The sequence below is a fragment of the Protopterus annectens genome, chromosome 13.part0 (genome assembly GCF_019279795.1).
Source record: "Protopterus annectens isolate FY-2018-M chromosome 13.part0, PAN1.0, whole genome shotgun sequence".
Classification (NCBI taxonomy): Eukaryota; Metazoa; Chordata; order Ceratodontiformes; family Protopteridae; genus Protopterus; species Protopterus annectens.
In genome coordinates this window covers 1,139,487,023-1,139,512,011 of record NC_056747.1, presented here as the reverse complement: position 1 = coordinate 1,139,512,011, position 24,989 = coordinate 1,139,487,023, and the positions used below count along the sequence as shown (strand labels likewise).

At 46.0% G+C, this 24,989-nt stretch overlaps 1 protein-coding gene across 1 annotated transcript in view; it reads left to right on the top strand.

The window, feature by feature from the left end:
• NMT1 (N-myristoyltransferase 1) overlaps positions 1-24,989 on the top strand; it is a 1,232,576-nt gene that overhangs the window by 188,968 nt on the left and 1,018,619 nt on the right. The gene's annotated exons all lie outside the window — the stretch shown is intronic.

Sequence of the window (24,989 nt, the reverse complement as noted above, 5' to 3'; positions counted from 1 at the left end):
AACAAGGGTCTGCCATTCAGTTTACCCACAGCCAGACCGACACTGACAACGGATGCATCAGATTATGCCTGGGGGGCCCATATGGCAGGAAAAAGTATTCAGGGCACATGGCCTGCAAACCAGATGCATCTTCACATCAATCAAATGAGATGCTAGCTGTTCAAAATGCCCTGACAGCTTTCAAGGACAACTACTGATAGACAATACTACGGTCATGTGGTACATAAACAGGGAGGTACACATTTCTACCCTCTCTGCAGACAGGCAATGACCTTACGGGACACAGCATTGGTTTTTCAAATTCACCTGCAAGCACAATTCCTTCCAGGAAAAACAAATACTCTAGCAGACGAACTAAGCAAAAACCTCATGGATCCCCACAAATGGAAACTAGATCCACAAGTCTTCCGCATGATAATAAGGAAATGGGGATGCCCAGACATGGATCTATTTGCCTCCCTCACAGCTGCCAATTGCAGAGATTTTGCACAAGTGGAAAAACCTAACAGTATATGCCTTTCCTCCACAGCCTCTCCTTCCCGGGGTACTCCTAAAGGTCAGACAAGAGAAGCCAAAAATTGTACTGATTGCGCCAGACTGGCCACGCCAGCACTGGTACCCAGTCCTAAAGAGCTTGTCTCAAGGTCCAGCATGGATATTGCATCAAACATCTCACTTGCTGACCCAACAAAACAATCAGATCCTGCACAGCCAACTCAGGACCTTAAATCTGGCAGCATGGCGGATAATGTAACCATTCGGAACACTCCTCTTTCAAAAGCTGTTATAGATGTTATCTTGGAGGCCCAGTACCAGAAAATCTTATGCAGAAAAATGGAAGAGATTCTGTGCTTGGAACCAGGAACAAGGCATTGACACGTGTGTACCAAATATACCTCAACTGAGATGCTGAACAAAGGCCTTTCTTTCTCGTCAATTAAGATTCATGCCTCTGCCATTTCAGCCCATTACAATACGGAACCACCTATCTTTTTTCATCCTTTAATAAGACAGTACCTCAGAGGGGCCAAAAACATTAGGCCTCCAAGGAGAGCACCAATTCCGGCCTGGGACCTAAATTATGTTTTGGAAAAACTTACACTGCCTCCTTTCGAGCCAGCTTCAACAGTAGACATAACATTTTTATCCTGGAAAACGGCTCTACTCCTAGCAATAACCTCTGCAAGGCGAGTCTCTGAGTTACAAGCACTCATGGCTGTGGAACCTTTTATCATTTGTCATCCAGACAGGGTTTCTCTGAGGACAAACCCTACATTCATGCCTAAGGTGGTATCCACTGTGGCCCTCAACCAAACCATTCACTTGCCTACCTTTTATCCAAATCCACAGAACAAGGGTGAGAAAATTCTGCATTCTTTGGACATACACAGGCAGTTACGTTTCTACTTGGACAGAACTAAAGCTTTCAGAAAAACTGAGCAACTTTTAGTGTCATATGCTGCAGGGTCACAAGGAAAGGCGATCACAAAACAGACTATTTCTAAATGGATAGGCCATTGCATCCATTTCTGCTATTTTCAACATTGCAAATCAGTGCCTAAGGGCATTAGGCCTCATTCCACCAGAGCAGCAGCCACTTCAGCAGCCTTCCTCAGAGGAGTACCAATCAAATATCTTAGAGGCTGCAACTTGGAGTTCAGTGCACACTTTCACAAAGCACTACCACTTACCTGTAGTCCAGAGCAGGCTTTGCCACTGCAGTTCTGCAGGGCCTCATAGCCTCTCCTCTTCCTAATTAGCCCAGCCACCCATCCTCAGCTTTGGGATTCAACCCAAGAGTAATAACTGCAAAAGTGAAACACGAACATAGTACAGTTGTGTACCTATCATAAATGTAGATGTTCGAGTGTATTCACTGTTGCAGTCCAGGTTATCCACCCACCATCCCCCTTCTCTTTGCTGGAACTTTTCTGCATTTCTCTATCCTATACAACCTGTTTGGTGTATTTGCTTGTAGATAAAGGGAATGTTATTTTTGTGCATGTATTTTTATTGACATATTTTTTCAGCCTACCAATTTGGGGGCACCTGACATCTGGGGCAAGAAAAACTGAAGAAAATGGCGTCGGCTGCATCTTTTATACCCCTGGCGCACTGATGTCAGGGAAGAGCCGACAGCAACCGACGCCGGACCTAGACTTTGGAATTCTGGCCGACTGAGGGTAGCCTGCCAGCAGGATAACCCAAGAGTAATAATGCAACAGTGAATACACTCTAACATCTACATTTATGGTAGGTACACAACTGTACTTTCCAGATCGTGACACTGCAGTTGATTCTTTTCTTTTTGGGAAAAGACAACTGGATGTGCTCTATAGACCTCCAGGATGTGTACTACCGTATAAAAATGGACAGGCCATCCAGAAGTGACCTGCGCTTTTCTCTGGGAGCTAGTCATTATCAGTTTCGAGGACTGCCCTTTGGTCTCACTACAGCCCCCAGAGTGTTCACCAAGTGTATGGCAGTGGTCACGGCTCACTTGAGACATCTGGGATTCAGAGTGTTTCTGTATCTAGATGACTGGCTCCTATCCACCACCACCAAGCATCTACTACAAAAAGCAAGAAACACCACATTGTTCTCTTCTCTCACCTAGGCATCACGATAAACTACAAAAAGTCTGCCTTTTTGCCATCTCAATGTATCATTTTTATAGGAGCAGACTTAAGACACAACACATGATGGCAAAACTTTCTACAGAAAGAGATGTTCTTCGTGTTTCACTGTTGCAGTCATTACATTTGATTAATCTGCTGGCAGGTTGCCCTCAGTCGGCATGAATAACAAAGTCTTGGGTCCTGCGTCGGTTGCTGTCTCCTCTTCCATGACGTCAGGTCGTCAGGGGTATAAAACATGCAGCTGACGCCATCTTAATCAGTCTTTCTTGCCGCACGGTGCCCGAAGCAGAAGCAGTTTGCAAGTGCCGGTCGGCCGACTCCTGAAATTTTCGTTTTCGAGTTTCAGAGCCGAAGTCTTCAAACTAAAGCTAGTTACCCCATTGGGGAAACTTTTTTTGCTCCTTACTGATGTCAGTAAAAGTTATTAATTGTATTACTTGTGGGAAGCAAACACCTCATAAGGATTTTCATTTGTACTGTATTCCTATCCTAGACCCTGATCAAAATGTGCCTCGCTGTCGGTTTTGTGCTAAATTTAACCACTGCACTATTAAGCGTCTGTATATTTTTGCTTCTAAATACTTTGGTTCAAGATTTAACTATCCTGAAATGTCGTCTGTTAGCAATCCGACTACCGGAATTCACAAAAAACATAAGGAAAAAGACAGACCGTCGAGGTCCAAAACCGACGACGAAGCTTCTCCTAAGCCGGTTCACTGGTACTCAGTGAGATGCTTTCACAGCCCGTGATGCCCACTACTTTTGAGTTGCAGGCCTCTACAGAAACCCATTCGGAGTCCGGTATGCCACGAGATTCTCCAAGTATTGAACCCGTGGATGTCCCTCCCTTGGATGGGTATGGAGCCGCTGAGCAGGCACCGGCTTCTGAGGGTGTTTTCAGGCCTCAACATTTGTATATTAAACAGACGCCATCATCAAAAACAAGGCCTAAAAAACTACTTCTATGTCTAAAAAAATGACGCATGAGCCACGTGCTCAGGCTCCTATGCCTAAAAAACTAATTATCAAAATGGCTGAGGATTTAATTACCTTGATCAGGGGTTCCCAACCACCCCCTCCCTGCTAAGAGGCCTAGGCAAGGCACTGATTATGAATCTTCTCTTCTGATCACAAATTTTCTATCCCACCTTATGAGGACTCTGATACAGAGGAATCCATCCCTTCTGCTTCTCCTCCTGAGGATTTTTCTTTTGGAGAGACTTTGCATACTTTAAGAGAACATTTTCATTGGGAGAGTCGGGACTTTTCAGAATCCAAAAAGAGGCTTAGGGATTTTCTTCTTCTTCCTCCTTAGCATAGCCCTTTGGCTATACCTGCTGTATTAGACATTGTTGATTATGTTTTCTCAGAATCCAGCATGGCTCCTGATTGCCTGCCTCCAGCTCCTTGTAAGCCAGACAGATATTACAGGGTTGATGACTCCCACAAATTACTTTTCAAAAATCCAGCTGCTGACCATGAAACTATTTCTCAGGGTCCCAAAGGTGTTAAGGCTTCTACAGCCAAAAATCCTACTCCTTTAGATAGAGACTCCAGGGTTGCTGGATAGATGGGGGTAAGAAGGTTTTTACTTCTGCAACCCTGGCAGTCGGGGCTTTAAACTGCCAATTTCATATGCTTAAATATCAGCAGCATGTTATGGGCTTACTGAAACAGAAAATTATGTTGATTTCTGATTGTGTGGAAAATAGAGTTAACAGGATTTATTGCATTCAGCATAACAGGTTGGAAAGCATACTTTGCAATGTGGTTTTGATTCTTTGGAGGCCTTGATTCCTTGGAGGCCTCTTGCAGGGCCGCCGTAACTGGATCTGTGATAAGAAGGCATGCTTGGTTCAAGGAGCAAAATCAGCCTGATCATGTTAAAGCTAAACTGTTGAATGCTCCTTTACAGCAGGACAGTCTGGTAATAAGGCAGAAGAGATTTTAAAAAAGATGGAAGACAAAGTTAAATCTATGCAAACTATAAAAGATTTCTTGCAAGTGCAGCCACCCAGGTTCAGTAGGCACTGGCCTACTAAGAATTGGTCCTTTCCAGTGTCCAACAGAGCTGCTCAGGCCAAGCCCAGACACTCCAAAGGCTCCAGGTTTCAGTCACAAGGATCTTACAGGACAAAACAAAGGGGTGCCTCCACCTCCAAATCAGCAGGTAGCAAAACACCACCTTACAGTAAACAGTCTCAATGACATTCCTCTGCCATCTCGAAGCACTTATCTTTTGGCAGCCCCTTTGGGGGGGAAACTAGCACTTCGTGCTCAAAATTGGCATCCAATTACCCAGGACAAGTGGGTCTTAAATATAGTATCCCAGGGCTACAGATTTCATTTCCACACGTTGCCAATTCCAAACTGATGGCCAGATCTGCCACCAAATCAGTGGGCAGAGGCCCAGAAACAAGTCATGTCCCTCATGGATATGGGGGCTATTCAACCAGTACTAGTAAAGGAAAAAGGACAAAGGTTTCATTCAAGACACTTCCTGGTACCCAGAAAAGACAATTCTGGACTTATCCGTCCTAAATACTTTCCTGGACATTCCAAAATTCAGAATGCTGACTTTACAACAGCTCCTGCTTATGCTAGGCAACAATGCCTGGTTGGTAACTCTAGACTTAAAAGGGGCATACCTGCATATCCCAGTCAGGGGATCTTGCAGAAGATACCTCCGCTTCAAAGCAGGCTATTTGCATTACCAGTTCTCTGCACTGCCCTTTTGCTTATCTACTGTGCCCAGGGTCTTTACATAGTGCCTGGCACCAGTAATTGCATTTTGCAGGCAAAGAAACAGTGAAATGTATCCATATCTGGACGATTGCCTCATTCAGGCAGAGGACAAGGACACTCTTCTTCAGCATCTGGCATTTGTAAAAAGGCTTCTAACGTGCCTAGGGTACACCATAAACGAAAATAAATCACAACTGGTACCCTCTCAAATTACATTCCTGGGTGCAAGCTTGAATACAACTGCCCAGATGGCTTACCTCACGCCAGACAAACAAATTCAGTTGACAGCATACTTCAAACAAGTGGCAACAAAAACCCAGCTATCTGCAAGACAAATTCTGCAGGCTTTGGGGTTCATGGCATCCTGCATTCTACTAATTCCATATGCAAGACTGCATGTGAGGAAACTTCAGTGGTACCTAAAAAGCTTATGGAGTCAACATTGTCACAGAAGGGAAACAATGATTCCTCTCATTCCCTGCCTGCAACATGAGTTCCTTTGGTGGGCAGAGGCATGTCACCAAAACAAGGGACTGTCATTCATTCTACCCCCTGCCACCCAAACCCTGACTACAGACGCATCAGACTATGCTTGGGTGGCCCATCTGGCAGGGAGATGCATTCAGGGCGAATGGAGCCCAAATCAAATGCATCTACATGTCAACCAGAAAGAAATGCTAGCTGTACAGAATGCTCTGACGGCCTTCAAGGACTTCTTCATCCAGGACAACTACTGTTATGTGGTACATAAACAATCAGGGGGGTACCCACTCCTTCCCCTTTTGCAGACTAGCCATGGCTTTGTGGAACACAGCCTTGACTTACCGAATACATCTTCAAGCTCAATTCCTGCCAGGAAAGCAAAATACTCTAGCAGACGACCTAAGCAGAAATCCTATGGACCCACACGAATGGAAACTGGATCCACAAATCTTCAGCATGTTGACACAAAAATGGGGGAGCCCAGACATGGATCTATTTGCCTCTCCCCAAAATGGGGGAGCCCAGACATGGATCGATTTGCCTCTCCCCAAAACTATCAGTTGGATAAAGTCTGCACAAGAACTCCTCACAAAAAAGCTTGTAAAGTGGATGCTCTATCCTTCAGCTGGAAAAATCTATCGGTCTATGCCTTTCCCCCTCTGCCTCTACTCTCCAAGGTCTTGCTAAAAGTCAGACAGGAAAAAACAAAAATGACTCTGATTGCTCCAGACTGGCCTCGCCAACACTGGTACCCGCTTCTAAGGAATATGTCACACCTTCCTCCGTGGTACTTGCCTCAAACACCTTATCTACTGTCTCAGCAGAACTATCAAATTCTGCACACTCTGCTCCAAACTCTGAATCTTGCAGCATGGCTAATCAACTAATTTCACCAATTACATCTCTCAGTAGACCTGTGATTGATGTCATTTTGGAGGCTAGAAGGCCTAATGCTAGAAAATCTTATGCTGATAAATGGAAGAGATTCTGTGCTTGAAACCAAGCACAAGGAATACACACAGCAAAGCCTGATATTCCTCAGATTTTGCAATATTTAACTGAGATGCTTCACAAGGGCCTATCTTTTTCTTCAATAAAAATCCATGCCTCTGCCATCTTAGCTCATTACAACACAGAGCATCCCCTCTTTTCTCATCCCCTGCTAAAACAGTACCTCAGAGGGGCCAAAAAGTTAAGGCCTCCCAGGAGAGCATAGACTCCTGCATGGGACCTCCATTTTATGCTGGAAAAACTTACCCTACCTCCTTTTGAACCAGCTGCTACTGCGGATAACAAAAATTTCTTTCTTGGAAGACAGCCTTTCTTTTAGCAGTCACTTCAGCTAGAAGGATTTCAGAACTACAGGCTCTCATGGCAGTGAAGCTTTTCATTATCTTTTACCCGGGCAGGGTGGCCCTCAGGACCAATCCTTCTTTTATGCCTAAGGTGGTATCCAGTGTGGCTCTTAACCAGACCATTCACCTGCCAACCTTTTTCCCAAATCCGCAGATCTAGGGGGAGCGAATTCTGCATTCATTGGATGTACACGGACAACTACGATTCTACTTAAACAGGAAAGTCTGAGCAACTACTGGTGGCATTTGCTGCAGGAACAGAGGGGAAGGCTATATCAAAGCAGACCATTTCAAAATGGATAAGCCATTGTATTCGTTTCTGCTACTTGCACCATGGTAAACCTGTGCACAAGGAGATCAGATCCCAATTCCACCAGGGCTGCTTCTACTTCTGCAGCCTTTCTCAGAGGGGTTCCTACCAGAGACATTCTAGAAGCTGCTACGTGGAGCTCGGTTCATACATTAAAAAACATTACCATTTACTTCTCTTTTCTTAATCCAGGGCAGGCTTTGCCACTGCAGTCCTGCAGGGCCTTATAGCTGCTCCTAATGCTGTTTAATTCCATCCTCCCATCCATAGCTTTGAGATTCTACCCAAATGTAATGACTGCAACAGTGAAACATGACTAACATAGTACAGTTGTGTACACTTACCATAAATGTAGATGTTAGAGTGTATTCACTGTTGCAGTCTGGGTTACCCACCCGCCAGCCCCCTTTCTTCTCTGTTATTATACCTCTTCTTTCCTTCACTATGCTCAAAAGCCTTTGTGGTGTATTTGCTTTTAGCTGAAGGTAAATTTTTTGTGTTCTAAAATGTGTGTGTGTGTGTGTGTGTGTGTGTGTGTGTGTGTGTGTGTGTGTGTGTGTGTGTGTGTGTGTGTGTATATATATATATATATGTATATATATATATATATATATATATATATAATTTTTTTTTTGCTCCCCATTTGTGGGTCACCTGACATCTGGGGCAAGAAAAAACGGATTAAAATGATATTGGCTGCATGTTTTATACCCCTGACAACCTGACATCATGGAAGAGGAGACAGCAACCGACGCAGGACCCAAGACTTTGTTATTCAGGCCGACTGTGGGCAACCTGCCAGCCTATTACCCCAATGTAATGACTGCAACAGTGAATACACACATCTACATTTATGGTAAGTGTACACAACTGTACTTTCTGACTTTGAGACAACAAATCTTGAATATTCTCTCAAAAACAAGGGTACAAGTGAAAACAATTCTGCAAGTCTTGGAAACCATGGTAGCAGCGGTAAACTTTAGCATGGATGCACATGAGAATACTGCAGTGGCTTCTGTTCACACAGTGGGCACTGCAGGAACTACCCATGTCCCATCAAATCCTAATAGCAGAATCTTTCAAAAAAGACCTTTGCTGGTGCCTTCACTCCACTCATGTGACATCAAGTCTACCATTTGTCTCTCCACAGCCTTTGGCTACACTAACCACAGACACCTCCCAGATGGTGGGGGGGGGGGTGTCATTATCTGGGCAGGACAGTCCAAGGCACTTCACAAGATCATGAGGTCCATTTACACATCAATGTCTTGGAGATGAGAGTGGTGCTTTTAGCATTGCAGGCACTACAGGACTTTTTTTTTTTTCCCACTGGGAGCTATTGCAGTACAGACAGACAACATGTCAGTTGTTTGGTACATAAACGAGGAACCAGATCCTACCCACTTTGTCGAGAGGCCCTGAGAGTATGGCAGTGGGCGACCTCCTCCCAACGCTTTCTGATAGCAATGCACATCCCGGGGAAATCCAACGTGATAGCAGATAAACTCAGCAGGGTGATTCTGATGCCTTACTAGTGGTCCCTAAAACGAAAAGTAGTGGAGATGATTTTCCACAAATGGAGCTAGCCTTCCTGTGACCTTTTTGACGCATCCATGAATGCCAAATGCCACAGCTTTTTTTGCCCTAATCCCCCCCCTCCCCGGGGGGAAGTCACCAAAGGATGCACTTGTACACGATTTACCCTCTGGTCTCCTTTATGCCTCCACCCCCACTTTCCTTTGATACCCAAAGTTCTTCAGAAAGCCAAATCATTGGGAAGCAACCTGATTCTCATTGCCCCATACTGGCCTCATCAAATTTGGTTCCCCTTCCTTTGGCCTCCTCTCCAGCAGGAGCCATGGATTCTGGACCCAGTTCCAGACCTTCTGACTAATGCATCGGGAATGCTCCACCTCTCTCCAAGCCCTGAAGTTGACAGCTTGGCTACTCCAGTTCCAAAAATAGCCAGGCTCCTTGACCTTACTCCTTCTGTAAAAACATATCTTGATCTCCTTTCATAAGGCCTCAGCAAGGAAACTGGGCATTAAGTAAACAGATTGATCCTAAGATTTTTAATGAAGGAGCATCTGCAAGCTACCATTAGAGTTCAGTTAGCAGCTATGTCCAGTTTACATATGAATGATTTAGAGACCAATCTTATGTCTCACAGCCTTTGTAAAGCCTTCCTGAGAGGCACTGTCTTAAGACCACCCATCAAGACCCCCCTTCCACCATGGGACCTAAACTTTGATGTTAAGTTGTCAATCTCGCCTTTATTCTTGCTGGATGGGTTCGGAGCCGATCCTCGACTCCGACTCGGCACTTGCGTTAGTTTGAGAACTCCTTTTACCAGCTCGAGGCAACCCTATATCCCATGATGCAAGGCAGAACTACCTCAGATCTCGTTTGCCGCTTAGCGAAAGAGGTCTCCTTTGCCAGCTGAGGTAAGTAATTTTCTTGTTAAAAGAGAAAAGCTTAGTTAGGGTTTTAGTTTCCCCTTGTGTCCATTTTTATAGTCTGTAGTGAGTTACAGCCCACCCTATTCCCTTGTTTTTCAAACTTTTTATTACCTTTAGTGTAAAGTTTTAGTTAGGCCTAAACCCCATTGGTTAATCCCTTCCTGTGTGTTGTGTGTTAGGGGATTAATTTTGTGTGTTTGTTGGGGTTTGTGTGTGTGACTTCCTCCTAGGATTATGTCTAGGGAAGGCAAGGTCTCAGGCTTCAAGAAGTGTGACTCGTGCTGTCAGAAAATGTCTCTGACAGACGGTCACACTTCTTGTGTTTATTGCCTGGGGCCTTTGCACCTGCAGGACTCCTGTGCTTTGTGTCACTCTTTTAGCCAGAGAGTCCTGCAGGAAAGGAGGAATAAGCTTATCCTCTGTGGCTTACTTAAGCCAGAAGGTTCTCCCTCTAAAGCAGGGTCTGGGAAACCTTCTAAGCCACCGAAGGCTCAGGCTTCAGTATCCAAGCCTCCTCCGGTGGCTCCGGCTCCGTCGGAGCCGAGATCGGCTCCGGCTGGAACCGATGTATCTACCTTAAAAGTAGTGGGTTCGGCACCGGCTGGTTCCGATACCTTGTCTACTGTGGCCTTGTCGGCTCTGGCTGGAGCCGACACCTTATCCAGTATCGGAGCCGAGAAACCTTCGGCTCCATCTGGAGTTCAGGGGACTTCGGCTCCGATGACTTCGTCCCGAAAGAGATCTCGGTCCCCTTCGTTACTGAGTATCCACTCGGCTCCGGGGTCTCCTCTTTTGTCGGAGCGGAGCCATCAGAGCCAATCTTCGAGATCTTCCAGGCTGTCTGACCACGACTTAGAGAGGGTGGTAAGCAGGCTGTTGACAGGCACTGGCCCAAATGCTCCATAGCCCGTCTCAACAGACTTCGGCTATAGCCTCACCCCTTGAACTTCCTCCTCCGACTCCACACCAGAGTTCGGAGCCGGAGCTTCTCGGGACAGCGACTGTTTCGGTGCCGGAGCCGATACATCCTTCGGCTCCGTCGTCCTCGGCTCCAATCTCCCCCTTGAGGCCTTCCTTGGAGGGATCCGGTCGTTGGGTTTCCCTTGTCGGCTCCGAGGGGGCTAGTGGCATCGGACCCTTGTCCGACCCCGCTCTCCCTCTCGGGGCTTCGGCTTTGGTAAGCTCGGCGCCGACATCGGCCTCGGAGCCTTCCCTCTCAGTGGAGCCGGAATTCCTGTTTCCTCGAGCGGGATATTCCGGCCTCCCGGGGAGGGGAGCCTTTGAGGTGATGAGGAGTGTCCTGGCCTCTGAGCCTGGTCAACGGTCCATCCCTCTAGCTCCTCCCTCATCAGTGCCTGTAGACGCCTCTTGCTCTCAGGCCCAGGGATCCATCGCCCCAGGTTTCCCCATTGGGAATTTCCTCCTCTTCCGAAGTTTCTCCTGATCCAGCAGGTGAACCCCCTCGGAAGAGGACGTGTAAGAGGAAACACACAGACTCCCCCGAGTCTACTACATCGGATACAGACTTAGATGAGTCGGAAGGTTCCCCACGATCCCCCTCTGAGGATGTCTCCTTTTCAGACATCCTTGAGCTCCTCGAACAGAGGGGGAATTGGCCATCCATTGATCCCTCCGAGGATGAGTCGGTATACCTGGAGGCTTTTGGATCCCGACCCTCCACCTCCTGGGTGTCTCCGCCCTTCGACCCACTTATGCAGGTAGTGGCTCGGAAGGCGTGGGCGGCTCCAGATTCTGTGGAACCTGTCCCCAGGAGACCATCCAAATTCATCACGGCCCCTACGGACAAACAGTTCCTTTCCAAGGGTGTCTCTGTGGATGCTATGGTGGTGGCGGCCACTAAGAAGGAACTGGCAGATCCTTCAGTACCTGTCCATCCTCCTAACAAGGATTCTAGGACCATGGACAGGTATGGAAAGCGGATGTTTTCTTCAGCGACCTTTGCTATGCGTTCGCTGAACTACCTTTGTCACTTCACCAGGCTTCAACGAGATATCCTCAAGGAACTGGGTGAAGTAGTCCAGGATCCTTCTGCTGCTGGGGCTCAAGAAAAGATTGCCTCGCAGCTTGCAATCCTGAATTCCATTTCTAACTCCTCCATGCGGCTCATATCCTATGCGGCCGATGGAGCAAGCAGGGCCGCAGGCACAGGAGTTGCTCTTAGACGCCAAGCCTGGATGCGGCTTTGTAATTTTGCGGACCCCTTTAAGGCGTCCTTCACTAATACCCCCTTTGATGGTTCGGCTTTGTTCGGACCTCAGGTGAAGGATACCTTGACCAGGTGTGAGCAGGACGGTAAAACTCTTTCTGCTGTTGGAGTCCAGTTTTCCCGCTCCTTCTAGACCATATCCCAAGGGTCAGAAGGGGGGGAAGATGTGGTTCCGTAAAGCCCAAGGAGCTACACTGGACGCACGTGGTCAGTTTACCCCCAGAGGCAGAGGGGGTAACAATAATAGACGCCGCCCTTGAGGCAGGGGGGGGTCCTCAGAACCAGGGCAACAGGGAGTCTCTTCCTGAGAAGCCCTTTCAGCATCCCTGAGGTGTTGCCCGACTGTCCACCCTTGGAGGCAGTCGGGGGAAGGATTTCACTGTACCCAGTAGCCTGGCAATCCCTATCTCAAGAGTTGTGGGTACAGTCGATCATATCCGAGGGTTACAAAATCCCCTTCGAAAGGTTTCCCGTACCTCTACAATCCCTTCCAGACATCTCACCCGGTCAAAGGGATTTGGCAGAACAGGAGGTTTCAAAGCTCCTAGAAAAAAGAGCCGTCCAGACTGTGCCGGCAGACCAGGTAGGATCCGGCGTCTACTCGAGATTCTTTTTGGTCCCCAAAAGGACTGGAGATTGGAGACCAATATTAGACCTGAGCAATCTAAACAGATTTGTCAAGAAGGCAAGATTCCGGATGGTCACGCTTCAGTCCATTCTGCCCTTTCTGGGCAAGGACAACTGGATGTGCTCTATAGACCTTCAGGATGCATACTATCACATAAAGATTCACAGACGCTCCAGAAGGTTTCTCCGCTTTCGGCTAGGGACCAGTCATTACCAATTCAGAGCACTGCCCTTTGGCCTCACTTCAGTCCCCAGAGTGTTTACCAAATGCATGGCAGTGGTCACAGCTCATCTGAGACGTCAAGGATTCCAGGTGTTTCCCTACTTGGACGACTGGCTCCTCTCCGCCACCACCAAGTGTCAGCTTCTTCAGTCCAGAGACTACACTCTACAGCTTTGCAGGAGTTTGGGAATTTCAGTAAATTTGAAAAATCTTCTCTGCTGCCTTGCCAATCTATCACCTTTATAGGCGCAGAATTAAACACCGTCAAAATGTTAGCCAAACTAACAGATCAAAGAATTCTGGACATCCAAAAATTCGTTCGGATTCTATTGCAGAGCAACAAGATCAAAGCCAGATTTATACTGAAGGTTCTAGGTCTTATGGCTGCGGCCATTATTCTTCTACCACTGGCTCGCTTCCACATGCGTCTTCTGCAGTGGATGCTATTCACGCAGTGGTCGTACCACAGTCTTCCGATGAGGCACGAAATCTTAGTCACACAGTCGTGCAGAGCTCATCTGAATTGGTGGATATCTTCTCCTCTTCTCCATCAGGGCCGACCATTTATTCCCCCTCCTCCAGTTGCCACAGTCACTACGGATGCCTCTCTGATCGGGTGGGGGGGCATTATCAGGGCAGGATGGTCCACGGGACGTGGCAACCCATAGAATACCATCTGCACATAAATGTCCTGGAGATGAGAGCAGTGCTTTTAACGTTGCAAGCCCTCAACGACTTTCTTCCCACGGGGACTATTGCAGTACAAACGGACAACATGTCCGTGGTCTGGTACATCAACAAGCAGGGCGGGACCAGGTCCTATCAGTTATGTCGAGAAGCTCTCAGACTTTGGCAATGGGCGATCTCCCCTCATCGGTTTCTGATAGCAACGCACATCCCCGGCAGGTCCAACCTATTGGCGGACAGGCTGAGCAGATCCATTCTGATGCCTCACGAGTGGTCTCTCAATCAATCTGTAGTGGATCAGATATTTCTGAAGTGGGGCACTCCTTGTTGCGATCTTTTTGCTACTCCTCTAAACAACAAGTGCCCCGATTTTTTCACTCTCTTTCCCCTTCCAGGCCAACCCCTGAGAGACTCTCTAACCCAGGATTGGCCCCGGGGACTTCTATGCTTTTCCTCCCTTTCCCTTGATTCCACAAGTCATTCAGAAAGCCACCGTTTTGAGGGCCAAGTTGATCCTCATTGCCCCATATTGGCCTTGACAAATTTGGTTTCCGTCTCTGCATCGTCACCTTCTGGTGAAGCCCTGGCATCTGGACCCAGTTCCGGATCTCTTGATCCACCAGTCGGGTCAGCAGCACCGGGCCATTCATTCTCTCAACCTCACTGCTTGGTTGCTCCACTTCCTTCCCTAGCCAGGCTACCGATGATTTCTGACTCAGTCAGAGACATCTTAGTGTCTTCCTTAAAGTCGTCCACTAGGACTGTTTATGCTAGCAAGTGGCGACGTTTTTCTATTTGGGCAAATTCCAGAAAAATTGATCCCTTTACTGCTCTTGTACATTCTGTTTTAGATTTCCTGGCGGAGGTTTTTCATTCAGGATCCTCGTCATCTACAGTCAAAGTACAACTGGCTGCTATTTCCAAGTATCATGTTGGCTTGCATGACAATAACATTATGTCTCATAGATTATGCAAGGCCTTTCTGAGAGGAGTTTTTCTCCTAAAACCATCTATAAAGCATCCTCCTCCGCAATGGGATCTAAACTTAATGTTGGCATCCTTGATACTACCTCCCTTCGAACCGTCTGCTTCATGTTCTTTGAAGTTATTGACCTGGAAAACTATATTTTTACTGGCTGTCACTTCTGCAAGAAGGGTTTCCGAGATTCAAGCTCTCTGCATTCGTTCCCCTTATTTGGTTTTTCATAAGGACAGGGTATCATTAAGAACAAACCATTCCTTTCTCCCCAAAGTTGCGTCTCAAACCAATATTAATCAATCTATAGATCTACCAGTCTTTTTCCCAAACTATTCTGACAGAGCTGAACAGAAACTGCATTTTTTGGATGTCCATCGTCAGCTCAGGTACAATTTGCATAGAACTAAACAATTCAGGAAATCGGACCAATTATTTGTCTCCTATGCAGAAAACAGGATAGGTCTTCCAGTTTCTAAAGTGACCTTATCCAGATGGTTGACTTCCACCATTTCCTATGTGTACTCTCTCAGAGGCAAACAGCTATCTTCTAAACCAAAAGCACACTCAACCAGGAGTCTATCCACTTCTGCAGCCTTTCAGGATAGACTACCCATTGATACCATTTGTGCAGCAGCTACTTGGGCCACGCCTCATACCTTTGTCTCTCATTACAAGTTGGACTTGGCCTCCAGAGATAGGGCCAGTTTTGGTTCCACAGTTCTCAAGAGTCTGTTCCATTGAGCCACCCAGGATACAGGTGCTAGGGACGCGGTCCCATCCAGCAAGAATGAAGGCGAGATTGACAACTTAACATTTAGAAGTTATGTACATACCATAACGTTCCATGTTAGTTGTCTTCTCGCTTCTTTCTTGCGTCCCTCCCTCCTTCCCCCTGGCCTGGACAGATCTTGAAAAGTTCCTATCAGGTTGTTTTCCTCCTGAGCCTTCATATGGGGACTTCTATTATGAACTTGTGTTCCTAATTATGTTAGGTTAGTCTTTAGCACGGTAGGTTAGCTACCAAACGAGATCTGAGGTAGTTCCGCCTTGCATCATGGGATATAGGGTTGCCTCGAGCTGGTAAAAGGAGTTCTCAAGCTAAAGCAAGTGCCGAGTCGGAGCCGAGGATCGGCTCCGAACCCATCCAGCAAGAAAGAAGGCGAGAGAAGACAACTAACATGGAACGTTATGGTATGTACATAACTTCTAATTCTATCCTGTTTAATCCTCCCCCATTTGAACCTGCATCATCTTGCGACCTAAAGTTCTTGACATAGAAAATGATTATTTTAACTGCCATCACTCAGAGACTCGGAGCTCCAAGCATTATCAGTAAAGTCCCCTACATGCTTTTCCACAAAGACAGTGTGTCCCTTTGAACAAACTGTTCCTTCTTGCCAAAAGTCTGTTCAGAGTCTAATTTAAATCAGTCAGTAGACCTACTAGTGTTTTTTCCCCAACTATGGCAATAAGACAGAATATGTGCTACACCAATTGGATGTACATAGACCATTATGTTTCTGTTTACACAGGACAAAAGACTTCAGGAAATCTGACCAATTATTTGTTTCATTTTCAGAGAATAAAAAAGGTGCTCCTGTATCTAAAGTCACTCTTTCAAGATGGCTATTGGACTGTATTACCTGTACATACAAATCGAATAATAAGAATCTTCCTGTGATGATCAAAGCACATTCAACTAGAGCCATGGCAGCTTCTTAGGAGTAAGAATTCCCTAAGCCTCTTTTTGGAGTCAGAGTAATCCTGGCTATCCCAGCGGAAATGCTTTCCAGGAGTGTGCAAAGTTTCACCAAAAGAGAAATGGGGGGGGGGGGGCAGAGGGGAATAAAGTCCTCTGCATCAGAATCCTCATAGGTTGATGAGGGTAAATCCTGGTCATCAGAGGAAACAGAAATTTCAGAATCCTGATCAAAAGAATCGGAAGGAAAATCAGCTGTAGGTTTCTTAGAGGGAGAAGGCTGGCTTCCCCTAATTAGAGTAATAAGGTCTTCAGCCATACTTATTTGTTTTTTAGGCATATGGGCCTGACCATGCGGTGTGGACGTTGGTTTTCTAGGCGTGGATCGAGTATTAGTCCATGAAGATGGTGGCGTCTGTTTGCTATGCAAATCAGTAGGTCTGAATACACCTTCAGAAGCCGGTGCCTGCACAGCGGCTCCAGACCCATCCAGGGTATAGACATCCACAGGTTCCATAGTCTAAGAAGCATCTTGTGGTATACCGGACTCTGAATGTGTCTCAGTAGAGGCCTGCGAATCTGAAGTAGCGGGTATCTGGGGCTGTGAAAGCGCCTCACTGAGTACTGGCGACTAGCTTAATGGAAGCATCGTCTGCAGCTTTGGACCTATGCGGTCTGTCTCTGTCTTTATCTTTGTTTTTTTGGAATGTTGGTAGTCGGATGGCTTACTGAAGCCATTTCTGGATAATTAAACTGAGTACCAGAATGGTTTGATGTGAAAATGAACAGACAACGAATAATTCAAGAATTGAATATAGCACAAAACCGACAGTGAGGGATGTTGTGGTCTGGGCCTAAGCTAGGAATGCAGTACGAATGAAAATCTTTGAGGTATTTGCTTTCCACAAGTAATACAATTAACTTTTACTGACATCAGTATAGAGCAAGAAAAATAATCCCCAACGGGTACTTAGCTTTTTTTGAAGACTTCTGTTCTGAAACTCGAAAACAAAAATTTCAGGAGTTGGCCGACCAGCACTTGCGAACTGCTTCTGCTACAGGCACTGCACGGCAAGAAAGAGTGATGTAATGGCGTCGGCTGCATGCTTTATATCCCTGACTACCTGACGTCATGGAAGAAGAGACAGCAACCGACGCAGGACCAAAGACTTTGATAATCAGGCTGGCTGAGGGCTACCTGCAAGCGGATAACCCAAATGTAATGACTGCAACAGTGAATACACTTGAACATCTACATTTATGCTAAGTGTACACAACTGTACTTTCTTTCCTACCTCCATCCTGCACATTCCTGTATTACTTTCTTTATGTTCTTTCCCCTGCTTGCTCCCCATTTCACCTCTTTCATGTTTACCACATTTTAACACCTATAATCTGGTCAAGAAATAGATTCACACACAAGCAATAGAGCGCTTCACTTTTTGGCTTCTATGTTTGGGAGGAGTTGGGCAACATGCACCATTGCCAAGCAATGGTAAACAGCTCTTCCGTGGTGTGATTTACCTCTGCACAATGTCGCTTTAACACACCAAGCTAAAGTAAAACATAGTAACACGAGGTGAATGCAGTACAAGAATAATTTTATTGCATTATCACTATTTAAGTAGTAGTAAGCATTGAATGTAATATAACAATAATTTCATTGCATTATCACTACTTTTTTAAAAGTATTACACGATACTGGGTTTGAATCCAAGTTTATCTGGGCTCAAAAAGAAATCTGTCAATGCATTTACACCTGCTGCTTCAGAGTCACCCAAGCAAAAGGTGCGTTTCCTATACTCAGTAATAACTCTTAGAATTTTAGCAGTGAGCTTCGTGTTTGTGCACTGCTTAACTACACGCAAACAGACAAAGCAGTAGAACACGCAAACAAAGCAGTAGAACTGTCTTTCCCACATGCGCGAGCACTTTGCCAGCCATCGTGCAAACCCTCTGCTCACCAGTGCACCATGCAAACTAAATATTAGTGTTTATTAGTTCAGTTTAATGTCCTTTTTGTTTTTATGGCATGAAATTGCATGTGAAAACATAACAAAATGAAGGCCCTGTCTAAGTATGTCAGATATTTTGCAATGCAGTCATGTTAACCCCCCCCCCCCCCCCATGCACTGCAACGCAACCCTGGGCTCTCAGTACTGGTTCACAAATATGTCAACTACACTACATAAATGAATAAGAAGTGTGTGATATACCTTTTACATCCTTATAATAACAGTACACATTCAGATTATAATGAGAATACACATTCAGATTTTCAAATACTTGTAGTAATGTGGACACCCGTTTTGCATATAGTTTGTAAAGCTGTGTTTTAAACTATACCTGCACAGTGTAACACAACCACCAAATGCTACTCATTACACACTCCTCAATCTGGTAACCTGCAGAACCAAACTGTCTTGACAGTTTGCACATGTCTACACATCTGTTTCATGCAGACCTCCCAACCCAACATCCAGTGCCGATGTCATCCACCGTAAGTTGTCCTGCAGCCTTGTAAGAATCAGACTTGTGCTGTGTCGCTTGCTTAAAGTACTGTGTTCCCTAGTCTGTGTACTTAGGTAGGGGATATTATTCGTGTTTCACTGTTGCAGTCATCACTTGTGGGTTATCCCTGCTGGGTAGCTCTTGGCCGGCCTGAGTACCAGAGTAAAGATGTTCATCGTGCATACAGCTGCAGTAATCACAGATGGGGTTCTCTGCCGTCAGGCGGGTCCTCGGTCGGCCGAATTCCAAAGTCTAGGTCCAGCGTCGGTTGTCGTCGCTTTCTTTCCTGCCGTCAGTGTGACAGGGGTATACAAGACACAGCCGACGCCATATTCTCCAGTCTTTTTTGCCGTGCGGTGCCCGAAGCAGAAGCAGTTCGCAAGTGCCGGTCGGCCAGCTCCTGAAATTACGAATAATTGGAAACCGAAGTCTTCTTTAAAGCTAAGTACCCCGTTGGGGAAACTTTTCTTGCCTCAGACCGATGTCAGACAAAGTTAACAATTGTATTTCTTGTGGGAAGCAAATACCGCGTAAGGATTTCCATTCCCTCTGCATACCTTGTTTAGGCCCAGACCACGACGTCTCGGCCTGTCGCTTTCGCGCTACTTTCAATAAACGCACTATTAAGCGTCGGGCGGAGTTCGCCCAGCACTTCTTTGGTAAAGCCTTTGATTATAAAATGTCGTCTGATACTCAGACTACCGTTTTGTCCAAAAAATGCAAGGACAAAGACCGACACGCGAGGCCCGCAGTCTCCACCGACACCACGCCAAAACCGGCTACACGTGGTCCGGTTCTCAGCGAGGCGCCTACGCAGCCCCTGACTACCGATGACACTTCTTTGGCGGTGTCCTCTGTAACCGAGACCGCAGGTACCTCGGCCCATACCCAGACTACAACCACCGAAGCCACTGTGAGTGTTGAGCCTCCTAATGTGGATAGGTCCACTTCCACCCATGGTGTCTTTAGACCCTCATCTTCCTTCTCCATTAAGGCCTATACCCATGCCTAAAAAGCAGATGCTAAAAATGGGGGTTCCCAGCCCCCTCCAGACAAGAGACCCAGAGTGGAGGAAGCTTCTCCCTCTTCTGACCAGGATTCCATTTTTTCAGAACATTCTGATGAAGAGGAACACTCGTACTCCCCTTTTGAAGATTCGGATGCTGAGCAGTCCATTCCTTCTGTATCTCCCCCAGAGGATTTCTCTTTTGGGGAAACCTTGCACACCTTGAGGGAACACTTCCATTGGGAAGGCCAAGACTTTTCTGATTCCAGGAAAAGACTTAGGGAATTTCTTTTGTTACCTCAGCACAGACCTCTGGCGATACCTCCTGTCTTGGACATACTTGATGATGTTTACTCGGAGGCTTGCCTAAATCCGGATTCCCTGCCTCCTGCCCCAGTCAAGCCTGATAGGTACTACAGAGTTCCTAACTCTCGCCAATTTCTTTACAAAAGCCATAATGCTGATCCTGAAACCATTTTTCAAGGCCCCAAGGGAATGAAGGCCTCTACTGCTAAGAATCCACTACCTTCCGAAAGAGAGTCTAGATCCTTAGAAAGGTGGGGAAAAAGGTATATACCTCGGCCACCCTAGCCATGAGGGCCTTAAATTGTCAGTTCCATATGCTTAAATATCAGCAGTTTCTGTTATCACAATTAAGAAATAAAATGTCTCAACCTGAACAACCAGATTTGAAGGAGTTGCAGGATATGATGCATAGTGCAGAACAAGTGGGTAAACACACCTTACAATGTGGCTATGATGCCCTAGAGGCCTCAAGCAGAGCTGCTGTGACAGGATCAGTCATTCGTAGACATGCCTGGCTTAGAGAACAAACCTTGCCTGACCATGTTAAAGCTAAGCTACTAGATGCTCCTTTACAAAAGGATGTACTATTTGGTACTAATGCTGAGGAGATACTACGGAAAATGGAAGAAAAAGCTAAATCTATGCAAACTGTCTTTTCTACAGGTTCAGCCACCACATTTTAGCAGAAATTGGCCTTCAAAGAACTGGTCCTTTCCAGCCACGGACAAGCCACAAAGTGGTAGATACAGGCGCACAAGGGGCATAGAACAACCTCAAGGATCATATAGAGGCAGACAATGGCAAACTCCAGCAACAAGAGGTGGCGAAGACAGTGCACAGCAATACAGGAAACAAACCCAATGACTTCCCCCTTTTCATGCCAAGCAAGTCTCAGCTGGCAGCACCCTTGGGAGGAAAGCTGGCATTATTTACAAGAAATTGGCATATTATCACAACAGACAAATGGATCCTGGACATTATAAACAGAGGCTACAGATTTCATTTTCACACACTCCCAAAAATGGAGAGGCATGCCGAACCTGCCACACAATCAAAGGGCAGAGGCTCAAATACAAATTTCAAAGCTTATGGCCATGAAAGCTATTCAAGAGGTACCTACTCACGAACAAGGTCAAGGTTTTTATTCCAGACTTTTTCTGGTACCAAGGAAAGGAACCCATTTTGGACTTATCCATCCTAAACACATTTCTACTCGTACCAAAATTCAAGATGCTCACATTACAGCAGCTTCTTCCCATGCTGGGCAAGGAGTTTTGGCTGGTAACATTGGACCTCAAGGAGGCATACCTGCATGTCCCAATCAGACAGAGCTGCAGAAGATACCTCAGATTTCTTGCAGGTTCAATCCACTATTAATTCTCTGCATTGCCCTTTGGCTTATCTACTGCGCCCAGAGTATTCACGAAATGCCTGGCATCAGTAATTGCCTACTGCAGACTTCAAGGGATACAAATTTACCCTTATTTGGACGACTGCCTGATCCAAGCGGACAACAAGCACATACTTCTGGAACATCTGGCTTATGTAACACGGTTATTGAATTCTCTGGGATACACAGTCAACAAGGAGAAATCCAGGCTAACACCATCTCAGAAAATAACTTTCCTGGGTGCAAACTTGGACACAAACACCCAGATGGACTATCTTACGCCAGAAAAACAAGGGCAACTAACACATTACTTCAAAATACTAGCAAATTGTACCAGGCTCACTGCAAGGAAAATCCTGCAGGCTCTGGGCTTCATGGCATCGTGCATTCTTCTAATCCCATGTGCAAAGTTGCATATGAGGAAACTTCAATGGTACCTAAAAAACCTATGGTCTCAACACAGCCACAGTTTGGAAACAATAATACCAATAATTCCATGTTTGCAAAAGGAATTTCTATGGTGGGCGCAAGCATGCCAAACAAACACAGGTCTTCCATTCTGCAAGCCTCAAGCAAATCAAGTCATCACAACAGACGCCTCAGAATACGCCTGGGGGGTGCACATGACAGACAGGTTCATTCAGGGCAAATAGTACCAAAAGGAAAAGCACCTTCACATCAATCAAAAAGAAATGCTAGCAGTGATAAATGCAATTACAATTTTCAAGGAACTCCTGCATCCAGGGCAGTTATTGATAAGAACAGACAGCACCACAGTAATGTGGTACATAAACAAACAAGGTGGAACACATTCATACCCCCTGTGCAGGCTAGCCATGTCACTTTGGAACTTGGCTCTGGAATGGCAAATCGAACTTCAAGCACAGTACTTGCCAGGATTGGAAAACACGCTGGCAGACAATCTAAGCAGAAATATGACAGATCCACACGAATGGAAGTTGCATCCTCAAGTGTTTACAAAGATAATATAAGTGTGGGGAAGACCAGACATAGATCTCTTCGCCTCCCACAGGAATCATCAATTGAAAAAGTTCTGTTCAAAGACCTTTCATCCAAAGGCCTGGAGAGTGGACACCCTTTCTTTCAGTTGGGCAACATGGACAGTTTACACTTTCCCTCCTTTGCCTCTTCTGCCCAAGGTGCTCTTGAAAGCAAGAGCAGACAGACCGAAGATTATACTGATTGCTCCAGACTGGCCAAGACAACACTGGTACCCACTCCTGAGGAGCCTAACACATACTCCTCCCTGGACCCTACCTCTAATACCTCTTCTACTGACTCAGCACAGCTACAAAACTCTTCACAGTCAGCTGAAAACTCTCAATCTGGCTGCATGGAAAATTCCTTAACACCACCAGAGACCCTACTCTCCAAAGAGGTGCAGGATGTCATTTTGGAGGCCAGAAGGCCATCTACTAGAAAGGCTTACTCCGCAAAATGGAAACGTTTTTGTGCTTGGAATGAGAAAAAAGGCCAGGATCCTAGAAAACTGAATTTGCCTCACATATTACAGTATCTAGCTGAGCTGTTGAATAGTGGACTTTCATTTTCCTCCATCAAAATTCATGCCTCAGCCATTTCTGCAGAATACAACACTGATCCACCCTTATTCTCTCACCCACTTTTAAGACAGTTCCTCAGAGGAGCTAAGAATATAAGACCTCCAAGGAAACAACCAATACCAACCTGGGATCTTAACTACATCCTAGAAAAATTAACATTGCCTCCCTTTGAACGAGCTGCCTCAACAGATTTGCAATATTTGTCCTGGAAAACAGCCTTCCTTCTGGCCATTACCTCAGCTCGTAGGGTTTCGGAACTACAAGCCCTCATGGCTGTGCAGCCCTTTCTCATCTTCCATCAGGACAGGGTTTCCCTACGAACCAACCCTTCATTTATGCCTAAGGTAGTATCCAGGGTAGCTTTAAATCAGGCCATACACTTACCTACCTTTTACCCCAATCCTCAAAACAAAGGGGAAAGGCTGCTGCATTCCTTAGACATCCATAGACAGCTACGTTACTATTTGGACAGAACACAGCCCTTCAGGAAATCAGAACAACTTTTTGTGTCCTATGCTGTAGGAGCACAAGGGAAGCCAATTTCCAAACAGACAATTTCAAAATGGATAGGCCATTGCATACGGTTTTGTTACTCCTTTCATGGCAAACCTGTTCCTACAGGCATCAGATCCCACTCCACAAGGGCCACAGCTACCTCTACAGCCTTCCTCAGAGGAGTCCCTACCAAAGATATTTTGGAGGCAGCCACTTGGAGTTCTGTGCATACCTTCACAAAACTCTACCACCTGCCTTTATATTCCAAGACTAGAGCAGTCTTTGCCACTGCTGTGTTGCAGGGCATTCTGGCAGCTCCCAGTTCCACCTAGTGCCTACCACCCTGTGCGTAGCTTTGGGATTCTACCCATCTGTGATTACTGCAGCTGTATGCACGATGAACATAGTACAGTTCTGTACCTACCATAAATGTAGATGTTCGAATGCTAATACAGCTGCAGTACAGGTTTCCCTCCCTCCTTCCCCTCTTGGTAAAGGCCTAGTGGCTAACACCTCCTCATACAACCTAATTTGGGTTATCCTTCTATGGTGTATTTGCTTGCAACTACTGTTTTTTGATTATATTGCATTGCTTGACTATATATATATACACATATATATATATATATATATATATATATATATATATATATATATATATATAATTTATGTATTGCCTTCCTTCTGGGGGCACCTGACATCTGGGGCAAGAAAGACTGAAGAATATGGCGTTGGCTGTGTCTTGTATACCCCTGTCGCACTGACGTCAGAAAAGAAAGCGACGACAACCGACGCCGGACCTAGACTTTGGAATTCGGCCGACTGAGGATCCGCCTGACGGCAGAGAACTCCATCTGTGATTACTGCAGCTGTATTAGCACTCAAACATCTACATTTATGGTAGGTACAAAACTGTACTGTTTCCCTCCTGCGTTGGCTGTTCTGTGTGTGGCTGACGTCAGGTCATCGGGGCTATAAAGGGAGATGACCTATGCCATTACAAGACGTCTTTCTTGCCGTGGAGCCTGAAACAGAAGCAATTTTGAGTGCGTCGGGCAGCCGTTGCCAGAGTGAAGACAACCATCTAAAGCTAAATACCCCATTGGGAATTTTTACTTGCCTTAAACTGTCGGAGAAAGTTAATAACGGTCTCAATTGTGGAAAGCAGATCCCACACAGACTTCCATTCTCTCTGCGTCACCTGTTTGGGCCCAGACCACGACGTTTCAGGGTGTCTTTCTGTGCCCTCTTTAGTGCTCGTACTG